This window comes from Tamandua tetradactyla, chromosome X, assembly GCF_023851605.1.
Source record: "Tamandua tetradactyla isolate mTamTet1 chromosome X, mTamTet1.pri, whole genome shotgun sequence".
Taxonomy (NCBI): Eukaryota; Metazoa; Chordata; class Mammalia; order Pilosa; family Myrmecophagidae; genus Tamandua; species Tamandua tetradactyla.
In genome coordinates this window covers 99,612,324-99,626,534 of record NC_135353.1, presented here as the reverse complement: position 1 = coordinate 99,626,534, position 14,211 = coordinate 99,612,324, and the positions used below count along the sequence as shown (strand labels likewise).

Sequence of the window (14,211 nt, the reverse complement as noted above, 5' to 3'; positions counted from 1 at the left end):
TATCAGATGTAGCTTTCCTTCAGCCCTAAAAGTGACCCAGACTATTCCACTGCTTGGTTTGGGAGCTATAATCTCTACTTCCTGGTGGCTCCTGCAGTGATGGAAAGCGGTTCCATTTAATTAACATTGCAATGGGAGAAGAGTTTATCCTTACCCCATGGAACATGTCCCTATCTATAGGATGCCAATGTTTGGTTTTGGAGTACAAGTCACAGCCTTTAGTAACCATTTTGGCCAGCAATGGGCCTAGAGGCAATATCATTTTATGTGCCCATTCCACCAGGACAGAGGAGGCTCTGAGGCCTGAGGTACTGTGAGCTCAGAATGGCAGTAAGTAGGAAGAGCTTGGAGACCTGAGTAGGCAGTTTCTGAGGACCCCTTAGATAAAATGTGTAGGAATGAATTTTACGTGGTTTATCACCAGTGTAATTGAACAGTGACTCCAGTGTGGAGAGTTCTGTGTATGTGGAAATGGGTGTGGCTGTGAGCTATTTACAAATGTGGAGCTTTCACAAGGGTCTTCCTTGAGTGAGAAAATTATTTTGTTTCCATTGGCCTGCCTCCCTGCCAGCTCTTTGGCCTCCGCCAAGAATTAGTGAAGGTGTGGAGACTGGGCAACAGGCAGTTCAGGGCATCCTGGAGGTCTGACCCCGTTGCTTCCACCTCTGCCAGCTCTGCAGGCCCCAAACAGCTGTCTTGAGTTAATGCATATTTGAGGCCAGGTGATATGCTATGGCCCTCCAGCGAGTTGTGTTGTGTACGATAATAGTGTTGCCATTGGTGAGATACACCTTCTCCATTTCCATGTTAGACATTGTCCCAAGGGGTCTCCACTTGGCTGGTGAAGAGAGCAGTGGGGTCACCATTGCCAGTATCAAGATCTGTGGGCAAAAGGCTGAGCATGGGGGAAGCCACATTCTGTTGTAATTTGGAAAATCCCTGTTTGTCTGGTTTAGCCCTCTCCTGTAGGCACCATTTCCACTTTACCAGTAAGGTTGCAGTGTCTGTGCTGAGCTCTTTCTGGGAACTCTCTCTCACACAGGGCATTTTGAGAATTTCTATGTGCAGACTGACCAGTTGTGGCCCTGAAGTACCTCTATTTTTAGAAGATCCTATGCCGGTTTGAAAATATTGCGTACCCCAGAAACGCCATGTTTTAATCCTGACTCAATTTTGTGGAAGCAGCTGTTTTAATCCTGATTGAATACTGTAGGTTGGAAACCATTGATTAGATTATTTCCACAGAGATGTGGCACACACAGTTGGGGGTGTTACCTTTGATTAGATGGAGATATGACTCTACCCATTCCACATAGGTCTTGATTAGTTTACTGGAATCCTTTAAAAGAGAAAACACTTTGGAGAGGATCAGAAACTACAGAAGCCTCAGCAATGACAGAGCCATCAGAAACTTCAGAGCAGAGCTGACACAGATACCAGCACTTGGAGAACAGAGACATGGATGTTTGGAGATGCTTGGAGCCCAGCAGACATGTCATGAGATATTAAGCAGCCAGAATCTGGAGAAAACCAGGAGAAGCCAAGAGATGAAAGCCAGCCTTGGAGAAGCAAAATGAGGAATCCCACAGGAGCAGAGGCTGAAAGCAGTGGAGCCCAGGAACAAGGGGACAGCACATGCCAGCCACATGACTACCCAGCTGACAGAGGTGTTGCTGACCCATCGCCTTCCTTGAATTAAGGTATCTTTCATTGGATGCCTTAGTTTGGACATTTTTATAGGCTTAGAACTGTTAACTTGTAATTTATTAAGTTCCCTCTTTTAAAAGCTGTTCCATTTCTTGAATATCACATTCCAACAGCTTCTGCAAACCAAAATAGAGCCCAATAAGCAGCTGAGGTTTTCTATGCTTACTCCAAAGACTCCCAAGAGGCATATTCGGAGACATTCAAGGCCTCTAATGTAAAATATGTTCCCAGTGAGTCAAGGAGCATGGCTTGAGAAATGGCATATTGTGCCAATTCTAAGGTGCATTTTGGGACTTTCCCCAGTAGAAAGTAGCAGATTTACATGTGATTTTGTATATGGGCTGTAATGAGAGTGGGAGATGTGGGATATGTTACCTCAAAAACATGAATAATCCTATTAGATGTTGTGCATGTCTTAGTGCCTGGGGTGGGCTTGTGTTTGATGGTAATGGGAATCTGTCTGCCTTCATATGACGCAGAGGAATTTGACAGAGTTTGGTCAGGGTTACAGGATGTTACTGCCCATCCTCATTTTTGTAAGTGATGTGTGAGTATAGCTAGGTCATCTTGGAGGCCCTTTTTAGAGTCACTCCTTAAATGGATGTCAGGTGTATGGCACCAGCGGTAAGAGTTTTTTAAAGACCATTTGTTAAGGTCTTAGCAGCAGTGGTCAGGAATATTTTTTTAGGGTTTTGGCACTGAGTTAAAAACACATTGGCCAAGTCAGTCACAGCAAAGCCATTGACTGTTCTCCTGTATATGTCTTTTATTAGATGATGGAAGAATAGGAGCTTTGATTGGTAGGATTTGTAGATTAAGGTAAGTATAATTGACAGTTAATCACCCTTCATTGGTGGAAATTTTAAGAACTTCCACCCCATTGTGATCAGAGAAGGTGCTTTGAATAATTTCATTATTTTTAAATTTATAAAGACCAGTTCTGTTCCCCAGCATATGATTTGTCTGGGAGAATGTTCCATGAGTACTAGAGAAGAATGTATAACTTTGTGCTTTGAGGTGCCATGACCTATATTCTATTAGGTCTAATTCATTTATCAAATTATGTAACTTCTCTATTTCCTTGTTGATCTTCTGTTTTTGTTGTTCTGTCTATAGAGGAGAGTGGTGTATTGAAGTCTCCTATTATTGTTGTTGAAGTATCTATTGTTCCCTTTAGTTTTACCAATAGTTTGTCTCACGGACTTTGGAGCTCCTTGATTGGGAACATAAACATTTATGATTGTTATATCTTCCTGGTGAATTGACCCTGTAATTACTATATACCGTCTTTCTTTATCTCTTATGATGTCTTTACATTTAAAGTCTATATTGTCCGATATTAGTATCTTTTTTTTGGTTATAACTTGCATGGAAAATCTTTTTCCATCCTTTCACTTTCATTCTATTTGTATCCTTGTGTCTAAAATGAATCTCTTGTAAGCAGCACGTAGCTGGATTATGTTTTTTAATCCATTCTGCCAATCTGTATCTTTTAATTGATAAGTTTAGTCCATCAACATTCAAAGTTAGTACTGAAAAGGTGTTTCTTGATTCCACCATATTATCTTTTTAATTTTATTTGTCAGATCTATATATTCTTTTCCCACATATCACATAGACAAATATGTATTTTTAAAATTACCCTTAGTGGTACTCTTCAATTCTGTGCCCTCCTCCAGACCTCCCTCTCTTGTCTTTTTTTTTTTTTTCAGCCAGCAGAACTCCTTTTAGTATTTCATGTAGAGCTGGTCTCTTGTTGACAAATTCTTTCAGGACTTCTTTGTCTGTGAAAACTTTAATCTCTCCTTCAATTTTGAAGGACAATTTGGCTGGGTACAGAATTCTTGGCTGGATGTCTTTCTCTTTCAAGATCTTGAATATATCATACCACTGCCTTCTCACCTCCAGGATGCTATTTGACTAGTCTGAACTCAGTCTTATTTGATTTCCCTTGTATGTAGTAGATTGTTTTTCTCTTGCTGCTTTCAGGATTTTCTGCTTCTCTTCAACATTTGACAGATTGATTAGTATGTGTCTTGGGGAAGGCCTTTTTCGATTTGTTCCATTTGGAGTTCTTAGGGCTTCTTTGACTTGTGTATTTATGTCCTTTATGAATGTTGGGAAGTTTTGCCCATTATATTCTCAACTATGCTTCCTAGCCCTTTACTCCTCTCTTCTCCTTCTGGGACACCAATGATTCTTATATTTGTGCACTTTGTTTTGTCTATCATTTCCCTGAGATCCAAGTCAATTTTTCCTTTCTTTTTTTGCCTTTTGCTCTTTTGAGTCTTCGAAGTCAATTATCCTGTCCTCTATATCACTTATTCTTTCTTCTGTCTCTTCAAATCTGGTGTTGCGTGCATCTAGTATGTTTGCTATTTGGTCAACAAAGTCTTTAATCTCTGTGATATCTGCTATTTCTCTATTTATTCTTTCAAATTCCTCTTTATGCTCTTCTGCTGTCTTCTTGATCTCCTTTAAAAGTCATTTACTGACCCACTTATTTTATTAAGTAGAGTTGTATGAGCATCTTTGATTACTTGTTCCAGTATCTATGTCTCCTCTGGTATTTTAATTTGGTCATTAGGCAGGGCTATATATGTCTGCATTGTGATATGCTTAGTGATCTTCTGCTGTCTTCATGGCATGTGAATGTCTTGATCGATTTACTTTGGGAGTTGATTTCTTTCAGTAGTCTACAGCCTTATGTTTGCAGGATGGTTGTACAGCCGGGAGCAGGGCACAGGGTGGGCACTCAGTGCAGTGATTTGTTCCAGGGCAGGTATAGGCGCAGGTTGGGATGTTATGCTGATGCTTGTGAACATGGGCACCCAGCAGCCAGGGAGGATGTAGCTGTGTGGGTGCACCAGTCTGGGGGTTGTAACACTGGTTTGTGCTGGTCTAAGGCACAGGGCCCTTTGTGCACACGTGTAGAGCTGTGGCAACAGGTCGGCGATATGCCTTCATAGATTGGGAGCATATGTGACCTGGCTGTGCAGGGAAGTGTGGCTGAGAGCCGTGCGCATGTGTGGTTCTAGGAGTGCTGTAAAGTGCGGTTCCCAGAGCTGAATGATGTGATTGGGGGCCCATGTGCATGTGTGGGTCTGGGAGTGCTGTAAATGGGTGTGCAGAGCTCAGGCAGGGCAGAGTGAGGCTGTGCAACACTATGGGCGGGGGCGGGGGGCAGGAGTAGCCTAGGTATGGAGGTTGGTGCCTGCAGCCTTTATGTGCTGGCAACAGCCTGCAGGAAACAGGGAGGGGGAGGTAGTGCTCAGGACTAGTGCAGGAAAGGTGGGTTGGGCTGCACTTGGGGTGGGGGACAGGTGCGTGCACTGGGAGCTCCTGGAGTATGGGGAATGGGAGCAGATGACAGGGTTCAGGTGCGTGGGGTGTGGGATGTGTCACCATTCACGGGGCTGTGCTGGTGAGGGTAGCGTGCCCAAGGAATGCAGCCTGGCTTACTTCCTAGTCCTGGGCTCCCATGCGTGCACTCCCATGGGCTCTGCACCTCCACACCAGGCTCCACCTTTCTGCCTCTCAGTTCCTCGGCCTCTGCAACCAGGGCTGCCATATGTAGTGTGGAAGGCTCTTCCAGGTCAGCTGAACTCCCAGTCACCATCTCAGTCACCCTCCTAGCCCTTCTCTAACTTTTCCATGGAGCAGGGCTAAGCTCGAGCTAATCTATTTGGCCATCTTCCTGGAAGTCTCCTATCCATTCTTCTTTTTTTTTTTTTTTTTGCATGGGCAGGCACCGGGAATTGAACCCGTGTCTCAGGCATGATAGGCGAGAACTCTGCCTGCTGAACCACACCCTCCCCCATTCATCTTTTCATAGACACTTTTAACTTTTGTGAATAGTGCTGCTATGAATGTAGGTATATAAGTATTTGGTTGAATCCCTGCTTGCAATTCTTTGGGGGTATTTTCCAAGCATGGAGTTGGAAGACCCTTGAATTTCCCAGTGGGCACACTGGGAGAGGGACCTGATCTACAAGCTTTATTGGTCATCTGACTTCCACAAGCTACTAATTTGACTAGTGAACCATAGTGATATTTTAGGTATTGAGGAATTACTGTCAGTTCAGAGCTACCGTCCAGTCATCTCCACAAAGTCTTATTATTTCCCTTTCCCCAATGCACTCTCAAATATGTTCTTACTAGGATCCTCAGAGTTCTAAAGTCTTCTTTTCATAACAGTCTATAGTAATATGGAGGCTGGCAGTGGGGCCATACTTTAGTCTGCCAAAGCTGCCAGAATGCAACACACCAGAGATGGATCGGCTTTTAATAAGGGGATTTATTTAGTTAAAAATTTATAGTTCTTCAGAGGAAAAGCAGCTAACTTTCATTTGAGGTTCTCTGTTACATGGGAAGGTGCAGGGCAACGTCTGCTGGCCTTCTCTCTTGGCTTCAGGGTTCCAGCGGCTTTCCCAAGGGCGATTCCTTTCTGCATCTCAAAATGTCAGGGCTGAGTTGCGAGTGCTGAGATGAGGTATGCTGAGCTGCTGAGCTCACTTCTGAACTCTCTCTTTTAAGCCTCCAGCTAATTAAATTAAACCTCACTTGTTATGGAAAGCACTCCCCTTAGCTGACTGCAAATGTAATCAGCCATAGATGAATTTCACATACTGATGATTTAAGGCAACAGAAACAGAATAATGGGGCATCATCTATCTGGCCAACGTGATACCTGAACCTAACTACCAAAGGCCATTTTATTCTTTTTTTTTAATATAAAAATAAACTTTACTTTTTAGAAGAATTTTAGATTTACTGCAAATTGCAAAGATAGTACTGAGAGTTCCCATATACCCCTCAACCAGTTTCGCCCATTATTAACATCTTAATAGTTCATTTAACGATTTTTTTTGTTAGAGAAGTTGTAGGTTTACAGATAAATCATGCAGAAAGTACAAAGTTCCCAGATAACCCACTTCACATACACAATTTTCCCTATTATCAATACTTTGCATTTGTATGGTAACCTTGTTAAAATTGATGAAACAATATTATTAAAAAAACACTATTAACTATAGTGTGTAATTTACATTAGGGTTTACTGTGTTCTACAGACCTATGGTTTTTTAGAAAATTTTATTCTAGTAACATATATAACCTAAAATTTCTACTTTTTAACTTTCATTTTCATTTTCTCTTTATTAGAGAAGTTGTGGGTTTACAGTACAATCATGCATAAAATACAGGATTCCCACATACCACCCTATTATTAACACTTTGTGTTGGTGTGGAACATTTGTTACAATTGATGATAGTACATTTTATAATTGTACTATTAACTATAGTCCATGGTTTACTAAAATTCTACTTTTAACCACATTCAAATATATAATACAGTGGTGTTGAATGCATACACAATGTTGTGCTACCACCACCAGTATCCATCACCAAAACTTTTCCATCACTCTAAAAAGACACTTTCCCATTAGGCGTTAACTCTCCATTCCCTACCACACCATGGCTACTGGTAACCTGAATTATAGTTTCTGAATCTATGAACTTGCTTATTTTAATTATTTCATACCAGTGAGATCATACAATATTTATCCTTTTGTATTTGGCTTATTTCACTCAACATGATGTCTTCAGGGTTCACTCATGTTGTCACGTTTCAGAACTTCATTCTTTTTTGTCAGCTGAAAAATATTCCTTTGTGTGTGTGTGTATATATATATCTCATATTTATTTAACCATTCATTGGTCAATGAACAATTGAGTTGCCTCCATCTTTTGGCCACTGTGAAAAATGCCACCATGGATAATGATGGGTAAATATCTGTTCAAGTTCTTTCAGTTCTTTTGTGTATATACCTAGAAGTGGGATTGCTGGATCATATGGTGATTCTATACTTATCTTTCTGAGGAATCATCAAACTATTTTCTACAGAAGCTGCCCCATTTTACATTCCCAGTAACAAAGAACGAGTGTTCCTATTTCTCTACATCTTCTCCAACACTTGTCATTTTCCATTATTTAATACTAGCCATTCTTGTGAGTATGAAATGGTATATCATTGTGACTTTAATTTTCATTTCCCCAATGGCTAATGTTGTTGAGCATCTTTTATGTTCTTACTGGTCATTTGTATATGTTCTTTGGAGGAATGTCTACTAAAGTTTTTTGTCCATTTTTAATTGTATTGTTTGTCTTTTTGTTGCTGATTGGTAGATTTCTATGTATATTTTGGATATTAAACCCTTATTGTAGGGGTGGTGCAATGGAGGCTCAGTGGCAGAATTTTCACTTGCCATGCCAGAGATCTGGGTTCAAGTCCCAGAGCCTGCCCATGCCCAAGAAAAGAAAAGAAAAGAAAAAAAAACCTTATTGTATGTATGGTTTCCAAATATTTTCTCCCATTCTATAGGCTTTCATACTACTTTCTTGATGAAGTCCTTTGATGCACAAAATTTTTAAGTTTGAGGAATCACATTTATCTCTTTTTTATTTTGTTGCTCGTATTTTGGGTGGAAAGTCAAAGAAACCATTGCCTAACACAAGGTCTTGAATATGCTTCCCTAAGTTTTCTTCTAGGAGCTTGATAGTTTTGCTTCTTATATTTAGTTCTGTGATCCACTTTGAGTTAATTTTTGTATATACTGTGGGTAGGAGTTCACCATCAATCATTTGTATATAAATATCCAGTTTCCTCAGAATCACATGTTGAAGAGGCTATTTGTTCCCCCATTGAGTGGACGTGGCTCCCTAAGACATGAGGGTTTATTTCTGAACTCTCAATTTGATTCTGTTGATCTATGTCTGTACTTGTGCCAGTACCATGTTGTTTTAATTATTGTGGCTATGTAGTAAGTTATGATATCAGGATGTATGAGTCTTCTCACTTTGCTCTTCATTTTCAAGATGGTTTTGGCTATTCCAGGCCCCTTACCCTTACATATAAGTTTGGTAATTACCTTTTCCCTTTCTGCAAAGAAAGCTGTTGGAACTTTGATTGAGATTCTGTTGAAACTGTAAATCACTTTGGGTGATACTGACATATTAACAAAATTAAGTCTTCCAGTCTATGAACATGGAATGTCCTTCCATTTATTTAAGTTTTCTTTGATTTCTTTCAGCAATGTTTTGTAGTTTTCTGTGTGCAAGTCCTTTACATCCTTGGTTAGATTTATTCCTAGATATTTGATTCTTTTAGTTCCTTTGTAAATGGAAATTTTCTTGATTTCGTCTTCAGATCATTCATAACTAATGCATAGAAGCAGTCCTGATTTTTGTGTATCATCTTTTACCCCATGATTTTGCTGAATTTGCTTATTAGCTGTAACGTCTTTGTTTTGGATTTTTCAGGATTTTCTACATATAGGGTCATGTCATCTGTAAATAGGGAAAGTTTCACTTTTTCTTTTGTAATTTGAATGCTTTTTCTTTCTTTTTCTTGCTTAACTGCTCTGACTAGAATATTCAGTACAGTGTTGGATAACAGTGGTAGCAGTGGGCATCTTTGTCTTGCCCCTGTTCTAGGAAGGAAAGCTTTCAGTCTTTCAACACTGAGTATGTTAGCTGTGGGTTTTTCATAGGTGTCCTTATTCATGTTGAGAAAGTTTCCTTCTATTCCTAGTTTTCTAAGTTTTGTTAATCAAGAAGGAATGCTGTACTTTGTTAAATACTTTTTCTATTTCATTTGAGATAATCATGGATTTTTTCCTTTGTTCTGTTAATGTGGTGTATTACATTGATTGACTTTTTTTTTTTTTTTTTTTTTTTTAAGGAAAGACAGAGAGAAGGAAGGAAGGATAGAAGGAAGGAAGGAAGGAAGAAAGGGAAACATCTTTAAACATTTTCTTGTTTTATTGTATTCTGTTTCTCCGTATTTGTTACATGGGCTGGGGCCGGGAATCGAACCGAGGTCCTCCGGCATAGCAGGCAAGCACTTTGCCCGCTGAGCCACCGCGGCCCGCCCTGATTGACTTTTTTTATCTTTAATCATTCCTGCATAACTGGGATAAATCTCACTTGATCATGGTGTATAATTCTTTTAATGTGCTAGTGGATTCAGTTTGCTACTATTTTTTTGAGGATTTTTGCATCGGTATTCATAAGTATATAGGTCAGTAATTTTTTCTTGTGGTATATTTATCTGGCTTTGCTTTAAGAGTCATATTGGCCTCATGAAATGAGTTAAACATCACCTCCTCTTCAATTTTTGAAAGAGTTTGAGAAGAACTGGTGTTAATTCTTGAAAGTTTGGTAAAATTCACTAGTGAACCATCTGGTTCTGGGTTGTTTATTCTTGGGAGAGTTTTTAAATATATACATTTTTATTGAGATATCTTCACACACATACAGTACATCCAAAGTATACAGTCAATGCATACTGAAATAAAAAGAAAAAAGAAAAATCTTGTACATCCCATACCACTTACCTCTCCCTCTCATTGACCCCTAGTATTTCAATCTACCCAATTTTCATTTACCCCTTATCCCCCCTAGTTTTAGTTTGTAAGCTGCTGGAATGCAATGTACCAGAATGGCTTTTAAAAAGAGAATTTCATGAGTTACATGTTTACACTTTTAAGTGTATAGAAATGTCCAAACTAAGGCATCCAGGTAAAGATACCTTGGTTCAAGAAAGGCCAGTGGATCTAGAATGCCTCTATCAGCTGGGAAGTCACGTGGCTGGCATCTCCTGGTCCCTTGCTCCTGGGCTCCATGGCTTTCAGCCTCTATTCCTGTGGGCATTCTTCACTTTGCTTCTCTGGGGCTGGATGCCATTTCTTGGCTTCCCTTGGCTCTCTCCAGGTTCTGACGTGCTTAACATCTCACAGCGACGTCTGCTAGGCTCCAAGCATCTCCAAACATCTGTGTCTCTGTTCTCCACGTGCACACATCTGTGTCAGCTGTCTCTGAAATTGCTGTCAGCTTTGTTGTTTCTGAGGTTTCTACAAAATGTATCCACTTTTAAAGACTCTAGTGAACTAATCAAGACCCACCTCGAATTGGTGGAGTCATGTCTCTATCTAATCAAAAGGCCACACCCACAATTGGGTGTGTCACAGCTATTGATTAGTTTATCTTAATCAATGTTTTCCATTCTACAGTATTGAATGAGGGTTAAAAGAAACAGCTACCCCCACAAGATTTGGTCAGCATTAAAACATGGTTCTTAACAAAGGAATGTCATTACTGTAGGGTGCTGAAAATAGATAGTAATTAATATTTTAAAATGTCACCTTATGTGTGAGACTAAAGTAAAAAATGCTTATTTGGTACAAAATTTATATTTTGACTAGTGCATTTCCTAATATAACTTATGTAGATAGTTTGATTGAACACCATAAGTACTTGGAAGCTCAGGTAGGACATGAAATGTTGTTGGTTTGTCCAGAGTGATGCCCCGATGAATCCCAGAGGGATTCGATCAGTGAGTGGAAAAGTGTTTGCAAAGCCCCCTTCAGGGAATGGTGAGAACGGGGAGAAATTCAACTTCCCCAAGTCAATTCTTGATATTTTCACAAACAGTGTGGACAACCAAAGCTATAGGCTGAGCCCCCAGTCTTGGGGTTTGTTCATATGAAACTTAACCCCACAAAGGATAGGTCAAGTCTATTTAAAATTTAGGCCTAAGAGTCACCCCCAAGAGAGCCTCTTTTGTTGCTCAGATGTGGCCTCTTTCTCCAGCCAACACAACAAGCAATCTCACCACCCTCCCCCTGTCTACGTGGGACATGACTCCCAGGGGTGTGCACCTTCCTGGCAACGTGGGACAGAAATCCTAGAATGAGCTGAGACTCAGCATCAAGGGATTGAGAAAAACCCTAGAATGAGCTGAAACTCAGCATCAAGGGATTGAGAAAACCTTCTCGACCAAAAGGGGGAAGAGTGAAATGAGACAAAGTATCAATGGCTAAGAGATTCCAGAGTCGAGAGGTTATCCTGGAGGTTATTCTTATGCATTAAGTAGATATCACCTTGTTATTCAAGATGTAATGGAGAGGCTGGAGGGAACTGCCTGAAAATGTAGAGCTGTGTTCCAATAGCCATGCTTCCTGAAGATGATTGAATAATGATATAGCTTTCACAATGTGACTGTGTGATTGTGAAAGCCTTGTGTCTGATGCTCCTTTTATTTATCTTGTCAACAGAGGAGTAGAACATATGGAATAAAAATGAATAACGGGGGAACAAATGTTAAAATAAATTTAGTTTGAAATGTTAGTGATCAATGAAAGCGAGGGGTAAGAGGTATGGTAGGTATAATCTTTTTTTCTGTTTTTGTTTTATTTCTTTTTCTATTGTCTTTTTATTTCTTTTTCTGAATTGATGCAAATGTTCTAAGAAATGATGAATATGCAACCAAGTGATGATATTGTGAATTACTGATTATATATGTTAATGTTTTATTTCGTTTGTTAATTTTTTTAATTAATAAATACATTTAAAAAAAAACATGGCTTTTCCAGGGTACACAATATTTTCAAATCGGCATACCCTCCTTTTATTTATTTTTATCCAGATTTTTATACTCATCTGTCCATATCCTCAATAAAAGAAGCATCTGGCACAAGGTTTTCACAATCACACAGTCACACTGTAAAAGCTACATAGTTATACAATTGTCTTCAGGAATCAAGGCTACTGGAACACAGCTCAACAGTTTCAGGTACTTTCCTCTAGGCGCTCCAATACACCATAAACTAAAAAGGGATATCTGTATAATGCATAAGAATAACCTCGAGGATAACCTCTCAACTCTGTTTGAAATCTTTCAGCCACTGAAACTTTATTTTGTCTCATTTCTCTCTTCCCTGTTTTGGTCAAGAAAGCTTTCTCAATCCCATGATGTGGGGTCCTGGTTTTTCCTTGGGAGTTCTGTCTACATTGCCAGGGAGATTTACACCTCTGGGAGTCATGTCCCATGTAGGGGAGAGGGCAGTGGGTTCACCTGCGGAGTTGCTTAGAGAGAGAGGCCACATCTGAACAAAAAAGAGGCTCTCTGATGGTGACTCTTAGGCATAATCATAAGTAAGCTCAGCTTATCTTTTGCAGGAATGAGTTTCATAGGGGCAAACCCCAAGATCGAGGGCTTGTCCCCACTGCTTGAGAGAATATCAGGAATTCCCCAGATGGGGAAGTTTAATATTTCCTCCTTTCTCCCCAGTCCCCCAAGGGGACTTTGCAACTACTTTTTTATTCTCTGCCCAAGTTACTCTGGGATTTATAGGGGCATCACATTAACCTGTATGAACCAACAAGATCTCGTGTCCTATTCAAGTTTCCATGTAGTTATGGTGTTTGAATAAATTGACCATACAAGTTAAATTAGATAATGCACTATCAAAAATATAAATTTTGTACCAAATGAACATCTTACTCTTTGGTCTCACACAGAAGCTAAAGTTTTAAAATAGTCAATATCATCCTTCATCCTGTATTCTGACTTACCTTAGTCCTATCCAGATCAACTTCATTCATATCTCTTGTCGAAGTTGGATCACTTTTTCAACTTTTTAAACAGCTGCTATATGGGGTAATGTTGACTCTCAGCTTCAGAACTCTGAGTCTCAGGTGTCACACAAATACCCAATGTTTCAGGGAACATGGTTATATACACAAATATCTCAGCATTTCACAATTTAGAAATAACAGTTACGACTCTGGAATAGATGTGACTGCTGTAGGAGCTTAGATTTTAGGAACACTTACAATAGGCCCCAATCTGATAACCCATGCTCTCAACTTCAGTTCACCAATTGTATCATAGTTAGTCCTATGAGTGAGGAATGATAATATTTGTCTTTTTGTTTCAGATGTTGCATTCAACATACTGTCCCTAAGGTTGATTCACCTAGTTGCATGCCTCACAAATTCATTCCTTCTTGCATATGCTCAGTAGTCCCGTGTATGTAAACACCACAGTTCCCCCATCCATTACTCAGTTTATGTACCCTTAGGCCAGTTCCTTCCATTGCAAATCATGAACACTGCCACTGTAAACCCCAGTGTGCAAATGTTCATTTGTGTCCCCACTCTTGGTTCTTCCAGATATATATTTAGCAACAAGATTGAAGGATCATATGGAAATCCCACCCTTAGCCTCCAGTGGAACCACCATGTTACCCTTCAGAGGGGCTGCTACTCTCACCTACCCTGCCAATAGTGAATAGGTACGTATCTCCACATTTTCTTCAGCACTTGTTTCTGTCTGTTCATTTTTAAACAGTATTATTCACACATCACACAATCCAACCTAAATAAAAAATCAGTAGTTCCTGGTATAATCACATAGCCATTCCTTTGCCACCATAATCTATATGAAGACATTTCCTTTTCTTTTCCCATACCCCTCCCCCATATCTGCCACTTGTTGACATTTAGTTTTGGCATAATGCCTTTGTTACATTCGGAGGGAAGTACATTACAATGTAATTGTTGACTATAGACCCTAGCTTGCATTGATTGTATTTTTTCCTGTATACCATCCCATTTTCAACACCTTGCAATGTTGACATTCATTTGTTTTCCCTCATGCA

At 39.8% G+C, this 14,211-nt stretch overlaps 1 long non-coding RNA gene across 1 annotated transcript in view; it reads left to right on the top strand.

The window, feature by feature from the left end:
- Positions 1–13,828, top strand: part of LOC143670575 (uncharacterized) — a 62,798-nt gene extending 48,970 nt beyond the window's left edge. Inside the window, exon 3 of the long non-coding RNA XR_013169403.1 lies at positions 13,724–13,828. This is a non-coding gene — a long non-coding RNA (uncharacterized LOC143670575). The remainder of the gene's footprint in view (positions 1–13,723) is intronic.
- Positions 13,829–14,211: the final 383 nt, after the last annotated feature.